The sequence below is a fragment of the Macrosteles quadrilineatus genome, unplaced genomic scaffold (genome assembly GCF_028750875.1).
Source record: "Macrosteles quadrilineatus isolate MER2022 unplaced genomic scaffold, UCM_ALF_1.0 Scaffold_2__2_contigs__length_208266976, whole genome shotgun sequence".
Lineage (NCBI taxonomy): Eukaryota > Metazoa > Arthropoda > Insecta > Hemiptera > Cicadellidae > Macrosteles > Macrosteles quadrilineatus.
In genome coordinates this window covers 96672235-96685768 of record NW_026542595.1, presented here as the reverse complement: position 1 = coordinate 96685768, position 13534 = coordinate 96672235, and the positions used below count along the sequence as shown (strand labels likewise).

Sequence of the window (13534 nt, the reverse complement as noted above, 5' to 3'; positions counted from 1 at the left end):
ATGTAAATTTGTAGGGTAATATATATCTACAGATTGTAGTTACTATAATAAATATGTATTCAAAATATGTATTTACACTATATAATTTTCAGTTAATTAATTAAAGGATTAAGCTAGCTTACATCAGGTTATACATAGAGGTTTCTGGTATTGTGTTTAAATTAGTTGGAAAATATATATCTGCAAATTGTAGTTACTATAGTAAGTAATAATTCAAATATATATTTATGCTGCATGACTTATAGTTCATTCATTAAGTACCTTCTAACCGACATATCGGTGTTTTTTATGACAATACATCTACAAAAAATAACGTTTTCAGTATCCATTACCTGTGGATGATTCACTATAAGAGAAATCCTACGAGATCACACGTTTAAGATCGCACGGACGCGCAACGTGTGATAACAGATTACGACAGCGGCTCACTGACAGCAGCCTACACGAGATGTTGACACAACGACGGCTCGTACACGACTGAATGCGACACCTGCGACTGCCACGACCCTGGTGGCGAGTCTGCGCACTACAACCCCCCACCACCTCAGCCACTCCTCGGGGAGGGGGGTAATGGGATTAGTTTTCCACCACCTTGTTTATTACTTGCACCTTCATGCCCATCGCCTTCTGATTTACTTAATCAATTACATTATTACCCTAATCCGATTGGCCGTACCTTTTGTTTTGCTCCCTTCGCCCATTACTCTGGCCACTCTTTCATTACGTAATTGCCTTAGCCAACACCCAGCCGTAATTGTCTAATGGTCAGGTATAAATACAATTAAGTCAACTGCAGATCTACTATGCTTCTCATTTAAGTTCCCGAAGTTGTAATTTTACTTTACAGGAATTTTTCCTAGGTTTAAAATTCGGTTTTGAAATCTTGTGCACGGTTTGGCACTGTATTCGGTGTAGTGTGGTAACAAAGTATCAATAAATAACTTTCAGATCATTGAATCAATAACCGATAGGGCTTTTCTTCAAGCGAAGAACGTTTAAGAACATTCGATCACCTTATCATATTTCTTATACTTCCTTATTATATAAAAAAAATCCAATAGATTAATTTTGTTACAGTATAATGTACATACAGTTTCTTATTATTTACATTAATATGATTCCCAGTTATATTATGTAGGATTTCCTTATTTCTGTCTTATTCAGCTGCTTCAGTTATAATTAATATTGTTTACATTAGTTTGTTGTGAGTTTTGTATAAATTCTATTTGTGAATCAAATACAACTACATGAAAAATATTATTTAACACTGACACAACAGCGTTTTGGTGACGAGGATGGGATACACAAGTGCAACATCATCAGGTACTGGTACATCTAGATGGGCTTCTTTCAAAAGATGTCCCACAACAAAGTGCTCAAGAGCTGGTTCGGGAACGCTTTTCCCTACAGTGAGCAGATACGGTTCTTTTCTACATACTGTCAAGCAGCCGTACCTATTGCAAAACCTGCAACTGTCTTCTGGTACATAAGGTCAGACCGTACTTGAGCGATCCAATTATGCACATCCTCAGAAACAGTCCCAGTAGGAGTAAGGGTGGGAACCTGTTTTCCACTCTGAACGCTGTGTTCTTCCTCAACAATCCTGTCACATGTGCAAAGTTCTTCCTTTTGGGGCGAGAGCTCCATTGCGGTATCATCATCACCACTAAAATCCATGGTTGAACATCCAGCTCTCAATCGAAAGATTTCCTCTCCTTCATGAACTCCTCCATCCTCAGACAACTGCACACCATCAAAACCCGGTATATCTTCAATGTTATAAAACACGGGAAAGCTATACGGCTGGTCTTTGATCTTAAGGCCGTATCTACATTCGTGGGTTTCGGCACAGTAAGTCTCTTTCCAGGCATTGATATCATCATTAGGAATTGAAAATAATATGGTCTGATCTAGGCCTTGGAACTGAAAGTACATTTGATCATCTTCAACCCGTTCTTCTTCGGTCAGTGTTAAGTACTTAGAGACATAGCAGTTGAAATCTTCTTCCTGAAAGACTTGATAATGTCTTGTGACTTCTTGAAACTTATACTATGAAGATAGTTTGGAAAAGTATCATCTTTTTGATATATCTAGTTGAAACTTCTTGTAAATCTGTGTTTAGTTATTTATTGCATTTTAATTTTTTCTGTCAACATGTTAACTAGTTTCTTTAATCAAATTACAATATACTACAAGTCATATATAATTAAAATAAGGAAACCTAATAAAAAAATAATTTGATTTTTGAAAACACTTTCATAGAGATATTCCGTCTCTAAGTATTACTGTGTATCAACGTAGGACAGCAGGTTAGATGAATAAAATCACATCTCAATGTAATCTAAAAACTGAAAGATATTACTTTAAGATAATATATTACCTAAAACACTCTATTTCAGTTTGTCTTTGAAGTTTCCACAGTGAAAAAGCAATAAGCTCTCAAGAGTGCTAATTAATTACTACACTATGAGGATAAAGTAATTTAGGGACAAAGACACCGGTGCTGAAACACCTAAAGAAATGATTCACATGGTTAAAAGGGATAATTAAAACCCTTTTAAAGTAGATTCAACTGAGGGCTCCTGCATTAGGGTAAATTAAAAAGTTTCCGGTGACGTCTCCTTTGTTTTTTTTTCGAGGCGGTTATAAAAGATAGCTTTTAAAGAGTCGAGTGGCTTAGGCTTCATCCATCTAAGGCTTTGTACTTGCCGCTTCCATTAGCGCCTGCCTTGCAATGTGGGAAATTAAGACAATTGAATGTGAAAAATTAGGGGCAGAAAATGTAGACAATAGATTAAGTTGAGTGTAGACAATAGACAGTAACCCATAGTAAGTATATTTTCAGCGGTGATATTATTCAAACTTAATGTTTTTGTTGGTAAATTCAACACAGAGTTACAAGTTAAAACTACTTAAGTGAGCGATACATGTGAGTGGTTGGTCGCTATTTCAGGCACATTCGAGCATCTCAATTAGTACAGACTAGACCATCGGTTATCTCAGGCCTTCCATTACGCATTAGAGTGGAGATCTCAGAATGGTTCATCTTGAGTACTAAGTGCTCCACATGCTCCAAGTACTAAGGCGGTGCAGTGTTAAGTCAAACATGTAGGATAATACTTCTAATTTAGTCTTTATGTTCAGTAGTTGCGTCACAGTAGGATTAGAACCCTTAAGAGAATGGTGTTGGTTTTAAATATAGTTTAGGAGATATTTATACATCAATCATTGATTTTAGAAGCTAATCTCTGTTGAGTACCCTAAATTTATCCAGACAGAAATAATTTTGTCTCATAGTTCAACTTGCAGGCATATTTAGCTTGCAATGTGTTATTGAAGAACTTCGATGTTTCGATAAAGTGATTTAGTGATTAATTTTGAAGGTATCCAATCTTACAGCAGACTATCTTACTTTAACTAATTTTCCTGTCCCACAATCTCCAGCTAGTGGTGTGTCGTATACTCTCCTGACGCGCCGCCGCAACTACAAATTGGAAAGATGATTACAAAGTCACGGTTCTCGCTTCAACTTTTAAGGGTCCCATTTTCATAAGCGCAGCGACATCGACAGCCGCGTAATGGTGTCACCACACTACGCTCCCCCCACCCCACTTCACAATCTTACTCACACACTTAACTGCAACAGCTGAGGAAAATTGTTGAGAACTGTTGCGGACATCTCTCACGAACGGCATTTTTCTCATTAGTATAAGTGTTTTTTCTCATCCAAGTATTTAATAACAAAGGTATTAAAAATGGAGACGAGATTACACACAACACACTTGCGTTTATATAACTACTTTATTATAAATAAACTCAAATAACTTGGGGAGATAGTGGCTCATAGTATTATGGAGTGTGAAACCAATTCGGTGATATTGAGGGTTTCGCATTTAAATATATCCGTGTAGACAATTTTTGTACTGTACTGGTCCACCTCATGGTTTGCTAGGTATTATCCACACACAGACATTTGAGGTTAATGCAGACAGGCTAATGTCCCCAATCTCTTTAAAATTACAATTTTTAATATTCCTTCCAAAAACGTTAAGATCTTATGAAACTGTACAATTTTTGTTAGGACTTGGAAATTGCCTATGTTGTTGAAAAGTCTATACTGACTGTTGTAGCCTACGAGTAGAAAAGAATTATCTCTGGCCATTTAGAAAACTTTTTCTAAGAATGAATTACACAATTGAAGGGGTGAAAAGGCAACATAAATATTTTGAAAACTGTTAATGGGTATTAACAATTTTACATGCAATTTTGTATTGAGATAAACGACACAATCACTACTAGCACTTTTTGTTCTTATTCAAACTAAGAACTGTCCTTTGAATTAAGCCTGGATGATACGTTCATATCAGAAAATACGATTTCTAAGATTTGGCTGGAAATAATCATTTTTGTTATAAATATAGGAACAAATATGTTAAATAATAATAATAATAATAAATATATCAATAATATAATAATAATAAATAATATGTGAATAAATATATTCCGTGGTAATTACACTTCTTTGAAATAGATATGTAATGGTCTCCAGTATTCTGCTGTTGTAGATGTTTAAAATATATTCCATATACATGATCACAAAGTTCTAACTGCCTCAGTCCATTTCCTCATAGTGAACTCAAGACTGTGATAATGCGTCAGACCCATCAACATCGTTATAGTGGATAAAACGCATTCCACTTTATCTGAGTCTCCCTCCATCTTCCATTTCCTCATCCATTCATCCAACCATGGCTGAGTGACTGACCATCCATTACTTGATACACCTCCATCACAAGAAAACAAAACTTCGAGTTGTGCTGCTGAGCAACACAACTCATGTAATCCTCCAACCCCCCTTGTATTTTCCCAACCTCATATATTACCTGAGCTTTGACTCTCAATGTTCCTATAGGGTACAACATCGATTTTGTTTAATATATCGACGTAAAGGCATAAGAGACTACAATAAAAACCAAATAAAACATTTATAATATTGACTTTTAAGAAATAAATAGTTTAAAGCATTCTTATTAATTATCAGTCATTGAGATGAGGATACCACCTATGTATTTTAACCCAAATATATTAGTGTAGAAGTGTATCTGTTGCTCGAATTCGAGCGATCGCAAAGTATTACAGGCGTTATTTCAAAATTAATAACAGTCATAATTCCGATGACATAAAAGATTCAACTCCAAGATAATGTAATCAATCACTCAACTCTAGTTAACGAAACTGAAAACGAACTCACTCTGAAAACGAACGATTTGTGTGTATCATGTGTTTATTATGAACAGCTGTTTTAGTATGCAATTAATACAAATTATTCGTCCGTTTAAGTAAACAAAATATTTTCTTCTTGAGAAATACATTGGGATTTTGATGGCCTGTTGGGCAAAAATAATTCACCCCCACCCCCTACCCTGTTAAAGGGGTTAAAAACTATTGTTGAAGTAAAAAATTGCGGAGCCTATGTTAACAATCAATTCTACAAACAGAATATTTCTATCTATTTCGGTTTTAAAAATACAGATTTGTTTCCATATTTGCGAATTTGGTGCTTTTTCACATACAGTAAATCAAATTTTGGAATACCTGCCATTTTGGCTAGGGGTTAGATATCCACCTCCGGTTTGCGTCATCGTGTTTCTTTTGACAACTCCTTCAAAATTAGGAGTCACTCAATAGGGGTTGCTATTTAAAAAAAATAAGTCTCCTCCTACCCCCTTTCCTGTTAGGGGGGTTAAAAAATATTTTTGATGTAATAAATTACTGAACCTTTGTTAACAAACAACACCACAAACAGAATATTTCTATCTATTTCGGTTTAAACAACACAGATTTGTTTCAATACTTAATTTACACACTGTATAAAATCTAATACCTAGTCACTAAAGTTTTCATTCTGTACTTTATCTTTCTACAGTAAATATATGCATCCCTACATAGATTGCAACTTCTGCAATAATTCGTAAATTATAGAGACCCAAAAAAAGAAATATTTTTATACCTTTGGTTCACACTAATAATTATTTATACTTTTAATCATATTTATATACATTAAATTCTCGACCTATTACTACTTATCATTACTATTTCACGTTACTATTCCTATGGGTAAGGGTAGAAGGGGGAGAGTTTATAGTTACGTAGGGTCGGATAAAGGGCAGCTACTGTAATGTCAGGTTTGCGGTACCGGCGAATGCGGGAATGCAGGGGGGAGGGGGGGGGGTAAGAGGTTTTAATTAATGTAATTAGTTGAGAGTTGAGCTTGTTTAGGGGGAGGGGGTAGTATAGTCGGTGTCACATTACTACAGACCACCGCTACGCCTTTGCATGGCTCGTGCCAATGCTTATGTAAAGCTGTCTTATTTAATTACCTCTAGGTTTTCACCTTTTGAACAGTTGGTTTGAATTTGCTTTAACAGTTGTTTCAATTGCTTTCACTAATAGGCTAAACAGACCTTATGTTCTTTAGTGTTTTGAGAAAACTATACTCAAAATCTCTTCATTGTAACTACTAATAAGTTAAAAAATTATACTAGGCAGTATTTAAAGGTAACTTAAATCATATAATACTTAAATAATTTAAAATTTAAATGCAATGAAAGTTGGTTTCACAACTATATTATATTTCGCATAATTAAATATTTATTACAAAATGCAATTTTCTCGATTAAACAGTTCTTTAATTTAGTGTTATGCGAAAGGCTTGCTGCTAATATCACTAACTTAAAGGGTTTAATAATTAAATTACTTTTACAACTATACCAATGAAATCATTTCATTCTGCTTTTATGCTTAAAAAATGTATTATTTTATAAATGGTGTACCCGTTGAAATAAATAAATAAATTAAATAAATAACTGCTTGATGTTTGACTATTATACGCTACGCACTGTCATAAATTTAAAAGACACTTTAACATGTTCAATTTGTAGACAGTTTAAAAACATAAAAAATTACGAGAAAAGTATATAAAAGAAGGAGAACTTAATTCGACCCACTGACATATTGCTACTGTAATTATAGTATATTTTCTGGTACACTAACCTTCTAAACTTAAGAGGAGAAATCGAGATTCATCAACACTCTCTACCAGACACTAATTCATCTAGGTTCTCTATGACTAAAACACAGCAACAGATTATGGCTAATCAATTGAATGACAGTCAAAATTCCAAAAGGTACTGGGGTTGATAATGCCGTGTACTTAGGTGTTGGTGCACCCCAGCTAATTTAGGACTTGCGGATATTCATAACATAATGGGGATGTTGTACGAGAAATTAGTGATAGACATGAGAAATATGATTTCATGACTGAAAAGTGTCGGGAAGAATTCGCAGTACCACTTAGGATTAAACGCATCAAATGAGAAGTTCTGAACCAGATCATCAGTGTTGTAAAGTGCTCGTAAGTTTTGGGTACGGCTAAGAGAATAATACACATTAAACTGTTAAAGAAAAATGCTCACTAATATGACGTTGTTAAGACAGAAACTTTATATTGAAATCTAAACATTAAATACTCAATATAATATATTTATTAACATTTGTACTGTTGTGTGTTTCTTCGCATTTTACGTGCTATCCGGTTTTGTGGATTAACTTCAGCGCCAGTGAGTACTACGACTATCCACAGTACTATCCTGATAATTAGACCAGTGAATTGAAAGGCAAATGTTGTTCGGATTCCACTATAGATTGTAAGTCCCTTAGTTGTCATTGGCTGTATTAATTAATGTATTAATTAACAGTCCTGCCCAAGGAACGTACCGGCCTTAGACAGTAACAAGACTACAAGATCGCGCCACTCATCCTACATTCATATCCATTCATACTTGGCTTAAAATACCTACCTTGGCTTAAGTGTGCCGTATGATCGCTATTTAAAATAAAAGTATAAAAGTTAAGTATTAAAATTTGTGTAGCGGAACCAACTTCTTCCTAGATGTTCCATTAGTTGGAGGCTCAATTATGCTTCAAAATTAGGCTCCCTTGGGATCGAACCGGTAACCTTTGGGTTTTAAGGCGAGCTCTATAACCACTCGGCTACTCATAAAATTATCACTGTAACAGTTTGGTAGGTCATTTGTGTTACAATAATGGCATAATCGCAATACAAGAGGTACACTTTATGAGTAAGTAAGAGAGATGGAAGATATGTGTACCCGTGTGTGTGTGAGTGTGTGTGTGCTCAAGTAAGTGCGTTTTTGTGTGTCGGATGAATGAGAACAACGCGAAGGAGAGTGCGGATTGAGAAAGGCACTCAGCGCTTTTAAAGAGAAAAACTTTTATCACTTAACGTCATAAAACTACCCGACGCGACCGACGCTCTTGGCTTCCAACGTTCTCAGCTCAACTTGACTTTATGTTCTCAACCTCTATAAATATTAGCTTTTAATTTTGTACTTGTTTAGCTAAATAAACCATACAATTATGAAGTAGAGGTGGTTTATGTGTATTTGTTCTGGTGTAAGTGAAGCCAACAAATTAAATCTTTACACGAGTTTTTGAACTAACAAAATACAAAGGCGTATTAGCGTAGTTATGTGTCTCCTTGAGCCCGGCCCTTTGGGGCAGGCATTAATTGCGCCAATTTATCTGAGTCCGGTAGTCAGCTATTCTTGAATTGCGCCAACTACTCCAGAAAGCCAACCGTCTTCGACTGTATAATTGAGTAGGTACGGTTGGGTTAGATTAGGATGACACAAGGACATTCCTTCTGCCGGCAACTCACCCCTACGTGGCTTGGGCTTGGCGCAATTAAGGAACATTTTTTGGAACTTTCTGAGGGCTTGGCACAATTAATGCACGACCGCTCTTTAAACGCCTAAGATCAGGTGAATGCAGTATCCAAACAATATTTACGGACCCAATAATAATAGTAAAATTTTCGTTATTATATAAAATTATGTTGAACTACCATTTTCAAAAAAGTGATCGATTTTAGAGAAGTTTTACATTAAAAATTACAAACTATGTCATAGGTAAAAATTTCAAATTAAATATACTGAATAACAATAATAGCTCAATTACTCTGGAAATACGTTCAAATGTTACAAAACATATATATTTAAAATATTTTTGGAACATTCTACATACATCAATTGAACCAAGGAACGGCTATTTTTTATAATAGGTCGCTATGTACTGACGATGTTATCAATAATTTATTTTACAACCAAAATTTAACCAAAGATGGCATTTTCCTCAGGTGTAGTATCTTCAATGTTTACTCTAACTAAAAAAAAAGCTCTTTACAGGTATTTGTAAATTCCACATAACTGCGCTTTATCTTAAGTTATTGAACCTGGGTAAAATTTTAAACCAACGATTAACTACACAATTACTATACGAATTATTCTACTGGTTTACAAAATAAAAATGAAATGCATCTTGGTCTTCCTACAATAAAGGTTTGGCCCTCGTTAAATAATCCATACATCTCATATATAATCAGTGCTAAAACAATGCATAGCACAATTTGGCTGTTGGCAAACCTGTCAGTTGGAACTAATTGGACAACAATGTGAGAGCAAGTGTGCCAACCTCGGGGGACGTCGTAACGAGCCTCATCCACAGCAGTTGGTAGCCCTGTCAATTTGTCAGCTGATCTTTGTTAACTGTTTGTCTCTCCCTTGTTAGTTCTGTTGCTCCAATTATGTGATCCCTCAGGCGGCCTCGGCGTCGCTTACTTGATGAAAACTTCTTAAAATAAGTTGACATTTATAGAACACGTACCGTCACCTGTAAATCTTCTCTAATGATGTGTTTCGTGTTCGCTACAACTAGGTGCTGTTTATAGTCTGCGATTTGTTCTTGTCTTTTTCATAGATTTTCTACTAGTGCGGAGCTTTTGTGTTTACAATTTTACTCTGTAGTTTATTACGTGGGTATATATTATGTACCCGCATTTTTCAGCCAATAAATTTTAGGAGAACTACGGAGGTATTTCCTAGAAGCAATATAAGATATTTTTAAGGCAGGTTTCAGATAAAAACAAGACATACATTATTTAATTGTATATTTTTAATTGTATATTAATCAATGGGTTATACAACTTGTTAACATGATTGTTGTTAATGGTAAGTATTAAAAAAACTAGATTTAAATAATTACAAAAACCCTGTGATGATAATCAAATAATAGCAAAAACCTTGTTATTTGTAATAAAATAAAATGAAAAATATTTATAATATTTCTATGACATTAGTGTTCTAAGCTAACTTAATCTTATCGCCGCAGAACACAGATCTTTCGACCGGAAGTAGATGTGCGATAAAGATATATAGTTTGGAGCGGTGGTATAAGCCGAGTAGGCTATTACCAATTATCAGTAATGATAATAGCTATGGGAAAAATTAATATACGGTAAGATCTAGAAAACCCCATTGTATATTTAGTTACGGACTGTGTATTTTCATTATATTAGGGTTTGATTTTTTCCAAAACTTTAGCTTCATTAAAATGTTTTTATTTGCTAATCGAATATTTTACCATTTGTGTAATAATTTTGTGTTCGGTGGTTGCCAAGTATATAAAATAGATAAATGTCGACTTGTTGCTATTCATGGCTTATATTTTTGCTTATTATGAAAGGAAAATAAATAAACCATAGATTTGTCCAGAATATTAAAAACTGCTCTGCCAGTTATCGCTATAGCCGTTTTTCAAACGCGTTATAATCTTCAATAACTTTTAAATAGTCGGATAGTTTTTTGAACAATATGGGTCCTATATTTCGACGGCGGGAACCTGTGAAATCTAATCTTTAATACGTTTTCCAATGTCGCTTAACTCCAATTATGGACATGTATGCCAGTTAGAAATCGAGAATCCTTTTCCAATTTAATCATTTGATAAGAATTTTTTGAATTTCTAAATGTTTAAAAACAAGTATCGGAAGTGTCAAAATCATTTTAACTCCCCTAAACTTACCATTCATGCGAAATAATTGTTTGAATGGCATAGCATTCAATAATACTGTATTAATAGTAAATTAGTACGTACTATACTTTGGCTACTAAAGACATTTTTGCAAATTAATATGTGATTAATTTTGTTTTTATTGTCAGAATCTTTTGACATATTTATATTTACAACTCCACCAATAATAAGAACATGTTTTTCCAACCAGATGAAAATTAAAACATTTATTAAAAATAAACCATAAATGTAAATATTCTAACTGTCCAAATCATATTATTGCAACAAACGCCATGAATCAATTCAAGTAATCACCACATGTTAATTTGTTATACTGTAGTTTGATTTGAATGGTGCGATAATAACTTTATAATTAAAAAAAGCTAAATAATTTTTATACTTTACATTAACAGGTTTAAAAATAAATTAACCAAGAGAATTATTTGATACTCATTCTAATTTGTATAAGAAATTTTTAAATTTAATTAGTAATTAGTACCACAGTTACCAGAAATAAGTAATATACCGAAAATATGAGTTAATCTTTTTTATGTTTACATTACATGTAACTATTTACAAAAAATATTTTCTATGTAATTTCATTTATAATTATAATGTTTTGTCAAGATCATTACCACGCAAAGCAAAGAAATTGGTAAATATTATCATAAATTAGTTGGTTAATTGTGATTATAAGTAAAACCAAAATAAATTCAAACCAATATTCCAGGATGGCCAATCGAATATAATTATGGTGTGAATTTAGATCCACTTCCTTTAGCTTGTGGATCAGCCAAGAGGGTCGCCAAGTTGACCCGTGAACAAGGGGAGTCGAATAATAACGACTCAGTGAATTACGGTTCAACAATTTATTAATTTTTAAACCAAATAACCCTTTACACATATGCTAGCCTTAATTGTTATTAGTACCCAAAATTATGAAATGGTACATTACTCAATACAGCAGGGGTGGGCTGGGCCATCTTAAGAATTAGCTGTACAAATTTTGACTCCCGTCTGCAAAACCATTAACACAAGCTTAAATTAAAATAAAATTAATATTATTACAAGAGACCTGTTGGAAAAGCATAAAAGGTATAAAACATTGATTCGGATTTCTTATAAAGTGTTCAATACAAAAAATCATTCATTGAGTTAAGTTACATTAAATTGAATAAAAATTTACATTTGACCAGAACCTAATATTAAAGTTATATAATTTTCATTTTAAATTTATATAGCTCTCAAAACTCTTCTGATGTTTTACTATTCAAGAAATTACAAACTCAAACAGGCTTGACCACACGTGGCAAACGAAATTTAACAGTGAATAAAGACTTGTACAAATTGGTTAATTATGTTTTTCAACTAAATTGTAGCACCTGAAAAAGTATTTTAAACATGAATATAAAAATCCTTAAACTAAATAAATGTAACACTTACATCATCACAGGAGCCATGCAAACTTGTAGCCAGCACCCCCACTAGTACAGTGATATGATTTTAAAACCCAACGGACAGATAAGCACTGCCGACCTCGGCCACCGCAGGTGGCGCTAAGGGCGGGAAATTCAAATTAAATTTAAAATAGGCTTTAAAATTTCACAACACACTACGTACTGGCATACCAATTTATTTATGGTGCATGTATTAATTTTACAAACCAATTTTTATAACAATATATTTAGTTCGTAATACTTTAAAACATAGTGCTAAAAAAGATTATTACTTTGCAAAACATTTAGTAAATAGTACAGAAAGTCTGCTCATAAATTGTAGTTAATTTTCAATATGAGTAAACTATTAAAACATACTTCTTCAATACTTTCAATGTATTTCCGTAGATAAAATTTAAATCCTGACATAATTTGTCAATATTATATCGCAATGTAAATATTAACGTTTTAAAAATTTGTGAATAATAAAAACTTACCAATAGGTGTAAGATCCGTCACAGGTGATATAGTTCAATCCACGCTTTTGTCGATAATAAATCGCGATATATCACGGACAGCGACGCTACGGTTTAAACATCCAAGTATGCCACACAACACTAGCAACGACTGCTGACGCTAGACTGACGGTGTCTGGGTGTCAGCGCAGTGGCACGCTCCAGGGGGGGGGGGCAATACCCCCCCACGAGGTGGTAATGGGATTAGTTTTCCACCATCACATTTATTACTCACACCTTCATGCCATTGCTTTCTGATTAACTTTATCAATTACCTTTATTACAGCAACAGTATTGCTTTTCTTTCGTAATTTGAATTTTAACTTTTCCATTCCCCCGTTTAGCGGTCTTGAGCTTTTAACGAGGTTCTTTTCAGTCCACATTTTCTTGGTGAGAAACATTTGAAATTTTAGTGAATCGCTATCGGAGACTTTGGTCTATTGTTTATACTCAAGTATCAATTTTACTTGGATCATTACATAAAAGATTCATCATACTTATATCGGCTGAAAGTAATCTTAAACTAAAGATTTAATGGTACCAAATGTGAATATTTTGGTGTTTGGAAAAGTCACTTGTGTCCAACATTGATGATTGCCACCAGCAAATGTTTCAAAATTAATGGGCTGAGTTTGTATGTAATTTGTTTTGTAT

General features: G+C 33.8%; 1 protein-coding gene across 6 annotated transcripts in view; it reads right to left on the bottom strand.

Moving 5' to 3' along the window:
- The window catches only part of LOC128983917 (LIM domain only protein 3-like), a 73799-nt gene extending 60812 nt beyond the window's left edge, over window positions 1–12987 (bottom strand). For 5 of the 6 annotated variants that reach the window (XM_054403181.1, XM_054403186.1, XM_054403184.1 and 2 more), the window contains exon 1: window positions 333–477. The gene's annotated coding sequence lies outside the window, so the exon portion shown is untranslated. Of the gene's footprint in view, window positions 1–332; window positions 478–12862 lie in introns of those variants that run through there. The other variant, XM_054403182.1, reaches the window with a different exon arrangement.
- Window positions 12988–13534: the final 547 nt, after the last annotated feature.